General features: G+C 43.6%; 1 protein-coding gene across 3 annotated transcripts in view; it reads right to left on the bottom strand.

Moving 5' to 3' along the window:
- Nucleotides 1-13,049, bottom strand: part of LOC137345801 (uncharacterized protein C4orf19 homolog) — a 39,176-nt gene that overhangs the window by 25,240 nt on the left and 887 nt on the right. The gene's annotated exons all lie outside the window — the stretch shown is intronic.

The following is a 13,049-nucleotide window of genomic DNA, read 5'->3' on the forward strand; positions in this document are numbered from 1 at the left end:
GGCATATCACTGCTGCAGACTGAGACCGCTTGAAGGAAATCATCCACATCATTATCTCCTGGAGAACTACCCAATCAGCTGTCCACATCTTCAACCCGGAAGCCTCAGGACCACTGAATTCAGCCTGAAGCTAGCTGAGTCACCAACCTTCACAGACTGTATACTCCTTTTTATTTCTTCGGACTAATTTGACCAATCTATCCTTCCCCACTCTGTAACTTGTGTGTGTGTGTGTGAAAGTTGGAGCGTAGTTTATTATTTTACTTAGATTGGTTTAAGTACAATAAAGCTAACCTCTTTCTTTGTTAAACTCAAGAAAACCTGCCCAATTGGTTCTTTTTATGATCATAGCATGTAAGTAGTTAAATACTCACTGATTTGGCAAGCATATCCACCAAAAAAGAAATAAACCTGTTGTGGTTGAACAAGGACAGGGAAAAGATTGTAACAGCTTGGTCACTGGAGCATTATTGTTAGTTAATCTTGAAAGTTCCTCCTTGAGCACGCTATTTATTTGCAATAGGTATTTTCTTGAGTGGATCAATCACTGGTTTTATCTCAGGATTTATTTTCAGGTAATAATTTCACTCTAATCAACCGGTTCCTTGAGAGGGATTTGGGTACTCCTTGCTAAGTTGATTCAGGGCTTCCTGGATTCTGGCTATAATGTGATTTCAGTCATGGTGGCAAATATGCTTTTATATTGAACCTTGATTAATTCAATTTCTTTCAATACCTTATTCCCAACAAAGATGTATCGCCCTTTCCTTGGCTCTGTATTTACTTAAAAGCTGTTCATCTCTAGCTTATTCCAGTTCTTAAGGGTCATGTCTGTTTCTCTCTGGACAGATGCTACCTCACCTTGAGTGCTTCAGGCATTATCTATTTTTATTTCAGATTTCCAGCATCCACAGTATTTTGATTTTGTTTTAAACATATGAACATAAGAAATAGGCATTAGAGCCTGCTCCGCCATTCAATATGATCATGGTTGGTCTTCGACCTTCCTGCATTATCCCTATAGCCCTTAATCCCCCCAGTATCCAAAAATCTATCAATCTCTGTCTTGAATATACTCAATTCCAATTCCAAAGGTCCACAACTCTGAGTGAAGAATTTCTCCTCATTTCAGTACCAAATGGCCGACCCCTTATTCAGAGACTGTGATCCCTAGTTCTAGACTCCCAGCCAGGGAAATCATCTTTTCAGCAACTACCCTATTAAGCCCCTTATGAATTGTATATGTTTCAATGAGATTACCTCTCATTCTTCTAAATTCTAGGGAATACAGGGCTAGCGTACTCAATCATTCCGCATAGGACAATCCACTCATCCCAGAAATCAGTCTATTGAACCTTTGCATGCCCTCCAAGGCAAGTACATCCTTCCTTAGGTAAAGAGACCAAAACAGTACAGACTTCTTCAGGTGTGGTCTCACCAAGGCTCTTTCTTCCCCATTTGTCTTGGGCTGTTTCTGTCACTGGCAAGGCCAGTATTTCTTGTCCATCCCTAATTGAGAAGGTGATGGTGAGCTGCTTTCTTGAACCGCTGTAGTCCATGTGATGAAAGTACACCCACAGTGCTATTCTGTAGCGGTTTGATGCAACTGAGTGGCTTGCTACGGCATTTCAGAGGGCAGTTAAGAGTCAATCCCATTGCTGTGGATCTGGAGTCACATGTAGGCCAGACCAGGTAAGGATGGCAGATTTCCTCCCCTGAAGATCATCAGTGAACCAGATGGGGTTTTACAATAATCTGATAGTTTCATAATCATTATCAGTGAGACTAGCATTTTATTCCAGATTTAATTAATTAATTTAATTTAAATTCCCCCAGCTACTGTGGTGTGATTTGAACTCATGTCGCCAGAGGTTTAGTCTGGGCCTTTGGATTACTAGTCCAGTCACATTACCGCTATGCTACCATCCCCCTATATAATTATCAATTATTAAGTCATTGAAAATATAATAAGTGCTGTTTCTGGCACCTAAAATTCTTTGGGGTATTTCTGACCAGTCTTTGAGTTAACTCTGCGGCATTGCAGAGCTTTAATATAGTATTATACATTGAACAAATAAACTAGGATCTTGCAATGTGCACTTTACTCAGACCTGTCTGCTGTTTGGCGATGATCATCTTACATAAGCTAACTGAAAATGAACTGGCCTGCTATAAATATACATAGTAGCATTACAGGTTGAGGTAGTGGCTACCAGTAACAGCTCTGACCTGCTTCGCTTCTGGCAACAGGCTTGATGATTTAATGATTTCTTACTCTTACTCATTCTCAATGTCAGCTATTGACATTGGATCTTTCTCTGACTTTTGACATAACACTGAGACACAAAATGCTTACATTTTCTGCAATTCAAATACAGCAAGCTGTACATGGGATATCTTTCCACTGTTCATCCCACCCATAACACTCCTGTATTGATACTGACAGCTGCTGCTGCACTATTGCTCTTGCTGGCTGCAGTTTGATACTGACAGCTGCTGCTGCACTATTGCTCTTGCTGGCTACAGTTGCACCGTCTTAATTAGAGCATGAACTGGGTCTAGATTCTTTACACCTCCAATGCATTCTTTAACAAGCCCTGAAGCTCTTCAGTATTTCAACATTTTACTAAACCCAAGACTGTTTCTCTAAGGAGCCTCTCCTTTACCTGTTACTTTTGCATTTCACACAGGACAAAGCTTGTATCAAAGCTTTATGCAATTTCCCCAAATTGTTGATAGCATCCCATAATTTCAGCTAAACGACAAACTTCTGCAGTTATAATAGGAAAATACTGCGGATGCTGGAAATCTGAAATAAAAACAAGACCCTCCCATTCCCTGTGCTTTAATTTGGTTAACCAGCCTTTTATGAGAGTACCTTATCAAATGCTTTCTTAAAATCCATATAAACAACTTCTACCACATTCCTTCATTAACCTTCTCTTTTACTTAATCAAAAAATTCAATTAGATTAGTCAAGCATGATCTGCCTTTTATAAATCCATGCTGGCTATCCTTAATTAACTCAAACCTCTCCAAGTATCCATTGATATTTTCACTGATTAGTTCCTAAAACCTTACCCAGCACTGATGTTAAACTAACTGGTCTATAGTTGCTAGGACTGTCCTTACACCCTTTCTTGAATAAGGGTGTTACATTTGCCACTCTCCAATCCTCTATCACCTCCCCCGTATCCAGGGAAGATTGGATGATTATGGCAAGCCTTTCTGCTACCTCCATCCCCACTTCCTTTAGCAACCTGGAATGCAAGCCATCTGGACCAGATGACTTATGTACCCTAAGCATAACCAATCTTTTTAGTACCTGCCCCCCCTCAATTTTTATCCTATCCATTGCCCGTACACTCTCTGCTTCTAGTTATATTTTTTCAGCCTCCATTTCCTTAGTGAACACTGACACAAAGTACTTACTAAGTACATTAGCCTTGTCCTGCACCTCTAGGCATATTAGATTAGATTAGAGATACAGCACTGAAACAGGCCCTTCGGCCCACCGAGTCTGTGCCGAACATCAACCACCCATTTATACTAATCCTACACTAATCCCATATTCCTACCAAACATCCCCACCTGTCCCTATATTTCCCTACCACCTACCTATACTAGTGACAATTTATAATGGCCAATTTACCTATCAACCTGCAAGTCTTTTGGCTTGTGGGAGGAAACCGGAGCACCCGGAGAAAACCCACGCAGACACAGGGAGAACTTGCAAACTCCACACAGGCAGTACCCAGAATCGAACCCGGGTATCCTCTCTGTCCCAAATAGGCCCCACTCCTCCTCTTACTACCCACTTGCTAATTACATGCCAGCAGAAGCTCTTTGGGTTCCCTTTTATGTTGATTGCCATTCTATTTTCATATTCTCTCTTTGCTAGTCTTATTTTCCTCTTCACCTCCCCTCTCAACTTATTGTATATGGCCTGGTTCTCACCTGATGAGTTCACCTGACACATATCATGCACCCTCATTTTTTCTATCATCATCATCTCTGTCTCCCTCATCAACCAAGCAGCCCTGTTCTTGGTTCCCCTACCTTTCACCCTTGTTGGAATGTTCCTAGCCTGTACCTGAAACATTTGGGCGGCGCAGTGGTTAGCACTGCAGCCTCACAGCTGCAGGGACCCGGGTTCGATTCTGGGTACTGCCTGTGTGGAGTTTGCAAGTTCTCCCTGTGTCTGCGTGGATTTTCTCCGGGTGCTCCGGTTTCCTCCCACAAGCCAAAAGACTTGCAGGTTGGTAGGTAAATTGGCCATTATAAATTGTCACTAGTATAGGTGGGTGGTAGGGAAATGTGGGGACAGGTGGGGATGTTTGGTAGGAATGTGGGATTAGTGTAGGATTAGTATAAATGGGTGGTTGATGGTCGGCACAGACTCGGTGGGCCGAAGGGCCTGTTTCAGTGCTGTATCTCTAATCTAATCTAATCTAATCTCTTCCTTAGAAATAACCCATTGTTCCAATACAACTCTTCCTGCCAGTCTTCAGTTCCATTTTACCCTGGCTAGATCCCTTCTCATTGTGTTGAAATTATCCCTCTTCCAATATAGACATTCTAACTTATTTTGTTCCTTGATTTTCTGCAATACTAATCTAAACCTTATGATACAATGATCGCTGTTACCCAAGTGCGCCCCCACAGACACTTAGTTGGGCTAAGAACATACTGATCAAGGAAGTTCTCCTGAATACCTTTTAGAAATTCCTCCCCCTCCTTACCCTTTACTCTAAAATTATCCCAATCAATATTTGGTTAATTAAAGTCCCCCAATATCATCATGCTATAGTTCTTGCACATCTCTGATTTCCCTGCAGATTTGCTCCTCTATCTCTATCTCACTATTTGGAGGCCTATAGAACACCCCTAGTAGCGTGATCATTTTTGCTGTTGAGCTCTAACCAAATGGATTCTGTCCTTGCCCCTTCTAGGGGATACAGATTGAAGGTTTTGGGCAAAAGATGCAGGGGGAATATGAGGAAGCACTTTTTTATGCAGTGGGTAGTAATGACCTGGAACTCACTGTTCACAAGGGAGGTGGAAGCGAAGACAATCACTGATGTCAAGAGGAAGTTGGATGGCCACTTGAGAGAAATAGACTTGCAGGGCTAAGGGGATCGTGTCTGGGAGTGGGACTGACAGCATAGCTCTGTGGAGAGCCATCATGGACTCGATGGGCCAAATGGCCACCTTCTGTGCCATAAGTTACTCTTTAACTCTATATTCTATGCCACAATTTTTGTTTTAAGACATAGCATGCAATCAAAGTGTCAGGATGGCAGGTTTTCCTGGTCCACCTTAGAAAAAAGGATTAAGTCACATTAATGTTGATATGAAACACAACAGAGGGTTATAAGTATAGGAACAATATGCAAAGGATTTGCTCACACTTTAATTTACCAACGAGAGTCTGCCAAACAAGAATTAGGTGCTCCCTCTACTCCATCTCTTGCGATGTGGGTGGGATTGAGGGAACTCTTGCTGCCCAGTCTCAGCCTCATGCAGTCTGGCTTTTCCCAGAGGCAGTGCATAGTGCAAAGACACACCTAATATGCTTACTGGGCCTGATTTGAATACAGCACAGAGACAAATGCAAACATTGAGCTGAGGCTGCCGTACCCTAAGCCTTTACTTAACTCTTTTTTAACTTGAACATTTTTTTAAAAAAAAGTGATGTCATTTAGCTTTAAGTGTAACAAGGTGGATTGCTAGGTTGCAACAAGTTGCAACATCCTCATAAATCTCCTCTGTACCCTCTCTAGTGCAATTACATCCTTTCTGTAATGAGGTGACCAGAACTGCACACAGTACTCAAATTGTGGCCTAACCAATGAGTTACACAGTTCCAGCGTAATCTCCTTGCTCTTATATTCTATACCTCAACTAATAAAGGAAAGGATTCCATATGCCTTCTTAACCACCTTATCGACCTGTCCTGCTACCTTCAGGGATCTGTGGACATTCACTCCAAGTTTCCTTACTTCCTCTACACTTCTTGGTATTTTCCCATTAATCGTGTATTCCTTTGTCATGTTTGACCTCTCAAATGCATCACTTCACACTTCTCCGGGTTGCATTTTATTTGCCACTTTTCTGCCCATCTGACCAGACCATCAATATCTTCCTGCAGTCTACAGCTATCCTCCTCGTTATCTACCAGATGGCCAATCATTGTGTCATTTGCAAACTTCTTGACCATGCCCCCTACATTTACGTCCAAGTCGTTAATATGTACCACAAAAAGCAGGGGACCCAGTACTGAGCCCTGCAGAATGCCACTGGAAACAGCCCTCCAGTTGCAATAAAACCCTTTGTTTCCTGCCACTGAGCCAATTTTGTATCCATCTTGTTGCATTTCCCTGGATCCCATGGGATTTTATTTTTTTAACCATCTCCCACGTGGGACCTTGTCAAAGGCCTTGCTAAAATCCATGTAGACCACATCAACTGCACTACCCTCATCTATCTTCCTTGTTACTTCAAAAAATTGGATCATGTTGGTCAAACAAGATCTTCCCTAAACAAATCCATGCTGACTATCCTTGATTAAACTGTGCCTTTCTTAGTGACAATTCATCCTGTGACTCAGAATAGATTCCAATAATTTGCCCACTACTGAGGTTAGACTGACTGGCCTGTATTTATTGCTTCCTTTTTAAACAGAGGTACAATGTTAGCAGTTCTCCAATCCTCCGGCACCACACCTGTATTCAGTGAGGACTGGAAAATGATGGTCAGACCTTCTGCTATTTCCTCTCTTGCTTCTATTAACAGCCTGGGGTACATTTCATCTGGCCCTGGTGATTAATCAACTTTCAAGGATGCTAATCCCATTAATACTTCCTCTCTCTCTATGTTTATCACATCCAATACTTCACACTTTTCCTCCTTAACTACAATATCTGCATTGGCCCCCTCTTTTGTGAAGGCAGACGCAAAGTATTCATCAAGAACCATACCAACATCTTCCGCCCCTACGCATAAGTTACCTTTTTGGTCTTTTATGGGCCCTACTGTCTCCTTAGTTATCCTCTTACTCTTAATGTATTAATAAAACATCTTTGGGTTCACCTTGATTTTGCTTGCCAATATTCTTTCATGCCCTCTCTTAGCTTTCCTAATTTCCTTTTTGATTTCACCCCTCCATTTTCTCTGTGACGGACCTAAGCTTTCCTTTTCTGCCATATCTTACCCTGTAAGCTCCTTGACATCCATGGGGCTCTAGATTTGGCCGTCTCACCCTTTTTCTTTGTGGGAACATGTTTACTCTGAACCCCTTGAATCTCCCTTTTGAATGCCTCTCACTGCTTTGACACTGATTTACCTTCAAGTAGCTGTTTCCAGTCCACTTTCACTAAATCACTGCTCATTTTAGTAAAATTGGTCTTGCCCCAATTGAGAACTCTAACTCCTGTTCTATCTCTGTTCTTTTCCATAATTTTGTTAAAACTGACTGAATTATGATCAAAAAGGTTCTCCTGAATGCATCTCAAGAATTCTGCTCCCTCAATTCCTTTCACACTAAAACTATTCCAGTTAATATTGGGGTGGTTAAAATCCCCTACTATTACTGCCCTATTTTTCTTGCACTTCTCAGAGATTTGCCTACATATCTGCTCTTCTATCTCCCTCTGACTGTTTAGGGGTCTATAGTACACTCCCAGCAATGTGGTTTCCCCTTTTTTTGTTCTTTAGCTCAATCCATATGGCCTCATTTGATGAACCTTCCAACATATCATCCCTCCTCACAGCAGTAATAGTTTCCTTGACCAAAATTGCCACTCCCCCTCCTTTCTTATCCCCTCCCTATTGCGTCTGAAAACCCTGTAACCAGGAACACTGAACTGCCATTCCTGTCCCTCCTTAAGCCACGTTTCTGTAATAGCTAAGATATCATACTGCTACATGTCTATCTGTGCCCTCGGCTCATCTGCTTTATTTGCTATACTCCTTGCATTGAAATAGATACCCTTCAGCACTGCCAAACTCTTTTTTTTATTTTCTAATCTTTGTTTCCTCCGTCTTCCCGACTCATCCATTAATTTTCTGCCTTCCATTTTCATTTCTGAATTTGTCCCAGCCAAATCTACCCTCAGGTCTCCATTCCTCTGCCAAACTAGTTTAAACCCTCCCAACAGCACTAGCAAAACATCCCGCAAGGAACTCAGTCCCGGCTCTGTTCAGGTGCAACCTGTCTGGCCTGTATAAGTCCCATCTCCCCCAGAGCCAGTTACAATGTCCCAGGGATCTGAAGCCCTCCCTCCTGCACCATCTTTCCAGCCACGCATTCATCTGTCCTTGTATTTCTATACTCACTTGCACATGGCATTGGGCGTAATCCAGAAATGACTACTTTTGAGGTCCTGCTTGCTAATTTCTTAACTAGCTCCCTAAATTCTGACTGCAGGACCACATCCCTCTTTTGCCTATGTGGTTAATTCTGATGTGCTGGCTGTTCACCCTCCCCTTCTGGAAGCTCTGTGGCCACTCAGTGACATCCTTGATCCAGGCACTAGGGAGGCAAAACACCATCCTTGATTTATGTCTGCGGCCACAGAAATGGCTGTCTGTTCCCCTGACTATTGAATCACCTATCACTATGGCTCTTCCAGTCTTTCCTGTACCCCACTGTGCAGCTGAGCCAGCTGTGCTGCCATGGACTTGGCTCTGGCTGCACTCCCTAGATGAATCATCACTTACCTCAGTATTCAGAACTGAATACCAGTTGGAGAGTGAGATGCACTCAGAGGTCTCCTGCACTACCTGCTTGATACTTCTTGATACTTCATAGAGAGTCCAACATGTCAGGGGGAAGGGAGGAGATATTTTCAATAAAAAACCAAACAATTATCAGCTGTAAAATATATCAAGTGTTGGATTAAAGGGGTGTGTGCTTGGATTTACTGACATTGTCTCTGCACTAACAAAGTTCAGTTTGAGATCACAATTACAAGAAACTGTTCTGCGAGATATTGACTTCATTATTGTCTTGTGATTAACTGCAAACTATTGCTTGGCAAACCTGACTGACTGACCGGAATTTATCATTGGGCGGGAGGCCCTGCCCACCAGCCAAAAGGTCGGGGGCAAGCTCGCCACCGCTGGGGAGGCACGCCGGGATTTTACAGTCCCCAGGCTCATAATTGGCTATGGGTGGAACTTCTACCCCTCTGAGGTAGGAAGTCCTGCTTAATGGAGCTGCCGGCCAATCAGCAGGCCGGAGGCTCAGTCCCGGGAGCGGTGGCCACTGCTGGAACTGCAGCCAGCTTCAGCAGCAAGAGTGACACTGGCCCCAGAAACAAAGTAAGTGTCGGGGGTGTGGGGGGGGAAATGTTGTGTAGTGGGGGCTGTTGGGCAGTGGGGAGCCCTCCGTGGGGCACAGGATGCCCGATCAAGAGGGCCCCCCCAAGCACGCAAGGAGGCTGCCAGGTTTTACTGGGCAGCCTCCTGGAAGGCCTGAGCCTCTTGCCCACTAGTGGTGAAATACCAGCTGCAGCGAGAGGAGGTCCTTAAGTGGCAGTTAATTGGCCACTTATGGGCCTTATTTGGCCTGGGGTGAGCGGGCCGTTTCTCGCCACCATTCCTGGTAAAATTGCAAAGGGCGCTGGAAGGTATTGGGAATGGCCCCCCCCCCCCCCACCCAATCCTTCTATTCAGTTTTATGATTCCCCTCCTGCCACCAGCCCGCTCCTGTGTGTGTGTGTGTGTATGTGGGGGTGGCGGCGGGGGGGGGGGAGGCGCTGTAAACTTCTGGCCACTATGTCAGAGCCATTAATCCTTCAGTTTTGGCGGTTGTATGCATTAATAAATGGCATGGAAATGGCAGGTAGTATCCAAATAAAGGACGGCTTACAGAAAAGGAACAAACCACTGCCCAATTTTCTGTAGATAATAGTGTTGCATTTGGTGTCATCTGTCCCTAGGTACAAAGCACTCTGCTTGCTTTAAATTTCCCAGGAAATAGTTACAAACACTCAGGGGCAGAAACTGGTGCTCTGTGTGGAAAACGGGAAAAAAGGTACCAATTTCAGACCCCATGAAATACCACTGACTGTATATTGGTGGCCACCTAACAGCGAGTTTGGGATCCTTGAATAGGTTCATGGGAAGCCTAATACTTGTACAGGAACATTTCCATAAACTCATCAGACCTGCACTACTCTTATTTGTTTTTTTGGAGTGTAATGCGACCTAATCAGAATTCCTGATAGAGCCGTTGGAGGCCACTACGACAAAGGTAGGTAAATGTTTTTTAAATTTGCCTTCATGTGGAGCTGAGATGAGTAGGAGTGCTCCATTTAGTTTAATAACACCCCTGAGGGCCACTTTTGTCCCAGGATCAACCCCTCCTATTCTTCTCCCACCTCCCACAACCTAATTGATAGCTTTTGCTGGCATGACAGCTGGCCCAACTTCTTCCTTATCAAACTGGCGAGCTGCCTCAGAATGCCTGAATGGGATCCACAGCTCACTGGCAATATTCTGGGGAAGCCCATGTGCAGTCTATTTCAGGCCTGAAAATGGCCCTATACCAATTTCTAGCCCTTAAACTCCACTGTCTTGGAAGTCATCTCTGACAATATCCAGCTACGTTAGTTTCTCACCTGTGCTAACATATACCCATAGAAATAAAAATTGACATAATTAACAATGAAAATAATTGAATAAAAATGAAATAAAACCATAATCTCACCATCAAATGATCTAACATTTAAAATAACTTTCATCTGCATTAACATCCCTTCTCTCAGGCACCTTGTACTTGCCTTTCGTTCCCTTCCTGGTATTTGTTTTTGATTTCCAGCTAGTGTGACCTTCCTGTTTCATGTCCATTATTGGCTCCTTTGAAATACTGCAAACATTTACTGTACATATTAGCCTTACCAACTCCACTTAGAGTGGGGAGTCAACCAAGCATGATAGAAAATAGAGCAGGTGCATCACACAAACTCCATTCACCTGAAACATACCAGCTCAGATTTTCCAATAGGTATTAACTTACTGAACATAAAATCTTGACTATTTATTATAACCATTTCCGTAAAAAATTAATATTGGAGAATCATACCTAATTCTTCCTGATTGCCCTCAAAAATATATTGATCAATCAGAACATTTACAGATTAAATATTTTGCACAGTATTATATGTCACATGACAACTTTCAAAACTTCAGAGTATATTTCCTCTCGTGTAAGCAGTATTTTAATATTCAGCATATTACAATATTTTTCTGGTGGAATATATTTCCAGCACTTTGTTTTTATTACAATATTTTTCCTTCAGTGAGAACGTGAAAGACCTACAAAATGAAGTGGGGGTAATCTTCATTTGGGAAGTGATCTAGTGAAGTTGATCACACGTCCACCCATTGAAGAAGCTGCCCACTTTTTTTGGCCCATCGACCACAATTTTACATTTTAACAGAGAAAAATTTGGACGGGCCCTCCTTTGCCAGGCCGGGCAGCCACACAGCAATTTTGCGTGGTCCAGGCCCACAATTGGCCTTGGTCAGGGCTTCCGCCATTCTGAGGCAGGAAGTCCTGCCACCAGGAGCTGCCGGCCAATCAGAGGTCCAGCAACTCCCCAGTGCCAGCAGCACAACCAGGAGCAGTGGCCACTGCTGGGACTGCACCCAGCAAGAAGAGCAAGAGGGACTTCAGCACCAAAAGGTGAGTGGGGATTTGAGCCTCGCCGGGGAAAGTCGGCTGGACCACAGCGAGGGGGATGGGGGTCGGTTTGGAGGGTGGGGGAGGTGCTCCAGAGGGGGTAATTTGTGCCATAGGAAACCCTCTATGGGGGATAGGGTGTCTGATCAGGAGGGGCCCCCCCAACACCTATTTTTACTGGACATCCTCCCCAGATGGAGAAGTGTGGGAGGAGGCCCTTAAGTGGCAAATACTTAGCCTGGGGTAGGTGGGCTGTTTTCAACCTCCCCTGCTGCTGGTCAGATGGCAGTGGGGCCAGGTTGGCGACAGGAATGGCAACCCCTACCATGTGCCTCTCAATCTTACAACCACCATCTCCCCCCCCACCCCTCACTTTTAGGCTGCTCCCGGGGCTGGAGTGTTGGTGGGTAAATTCTGGCCATTGATTTCAATTGGAGGAGAATTGGGTGATTTATACCATTCATGGACATTCCACTCTGGCAGATTTCTACCCAGGTGATGAAGGTGACAGTGACTCCATGTGTGTTGCCAGTGTAACACACCTATCATAAACTCACATACCCTCCAATTCTTTAAGCAGCACCACACAATATCTTTACATTTAATAATTATAAAATGTTTCTGTTTAAGCCTCTATTACAAAACAGCACACCCTCTGATTCACCACGAGCCTTGCCACTAAAGATTGGCAAGTATATGATTAATGGGGAGGCGGTGGCTTAGTGGTAATGCCACTGGACTAGCAATGCAGAGGCCCAGAATGGTACTCTGGAGACATGGGTTTGAATCCCACTGCGGTAAATGGTGAAATTTGAATTCAATTAATAAATCTGGAATTATGAAGCTAGTCTAATGGTGACCATGAAACCATTGTTGATTGTTGTTAAAAACCCATCTGGTTCCCTAATGTCCTTTAGGGAAGGAAATCTGACATCCTTACCTGGTCTGGCCAACACATGACTCCAGACCCACAGCAATCTTAAATAGCCAAGCAAGCCCTCAGTTCAAGGGTAATCAGGGATGGACAATAAATGCTGGCCTAGCCAGTGACGCCCAAATCCCATGAACGAATAAAAAAAGGTGAAATAGACCTGTTGAGTGACTTCAAAGTTGTAATAGCATCTCCAGTGTTGAGACAATCATGGTTAAAAAGTGGCCTATAACTCATGTTTTATAATAATTCCTGACAATGAAAACACAGTCTCAGTGATCTGTACGTAATCATATCAGCTCACTGCTAAGAGCAAAAGTTCATTAACTAGCACTGAATGAAATCAACTTTAGCTTCTGGAGGTAGTTGTTAGATTCATGAATGTCCAGAGTCTGGATAATAACTGTGTAGAGTAACCCTCATACTTTC

Source organism: Heterodontus francisci, chromosome 1 (assembly GCF_036365525.1).
Source record: "Heterodontus francisci isolate sHetFra1 chromosome 1, sHetFra1.hap1, whole genome shotgun sequence".
In the NCBI taxonomy this organism is placed as follows: Eukaryota; Metazoa; Chordata; class Chondrichthyes; order Heterodontiformes; family Heterodontidae; genus Heterodontus; species Heterodontus francisci.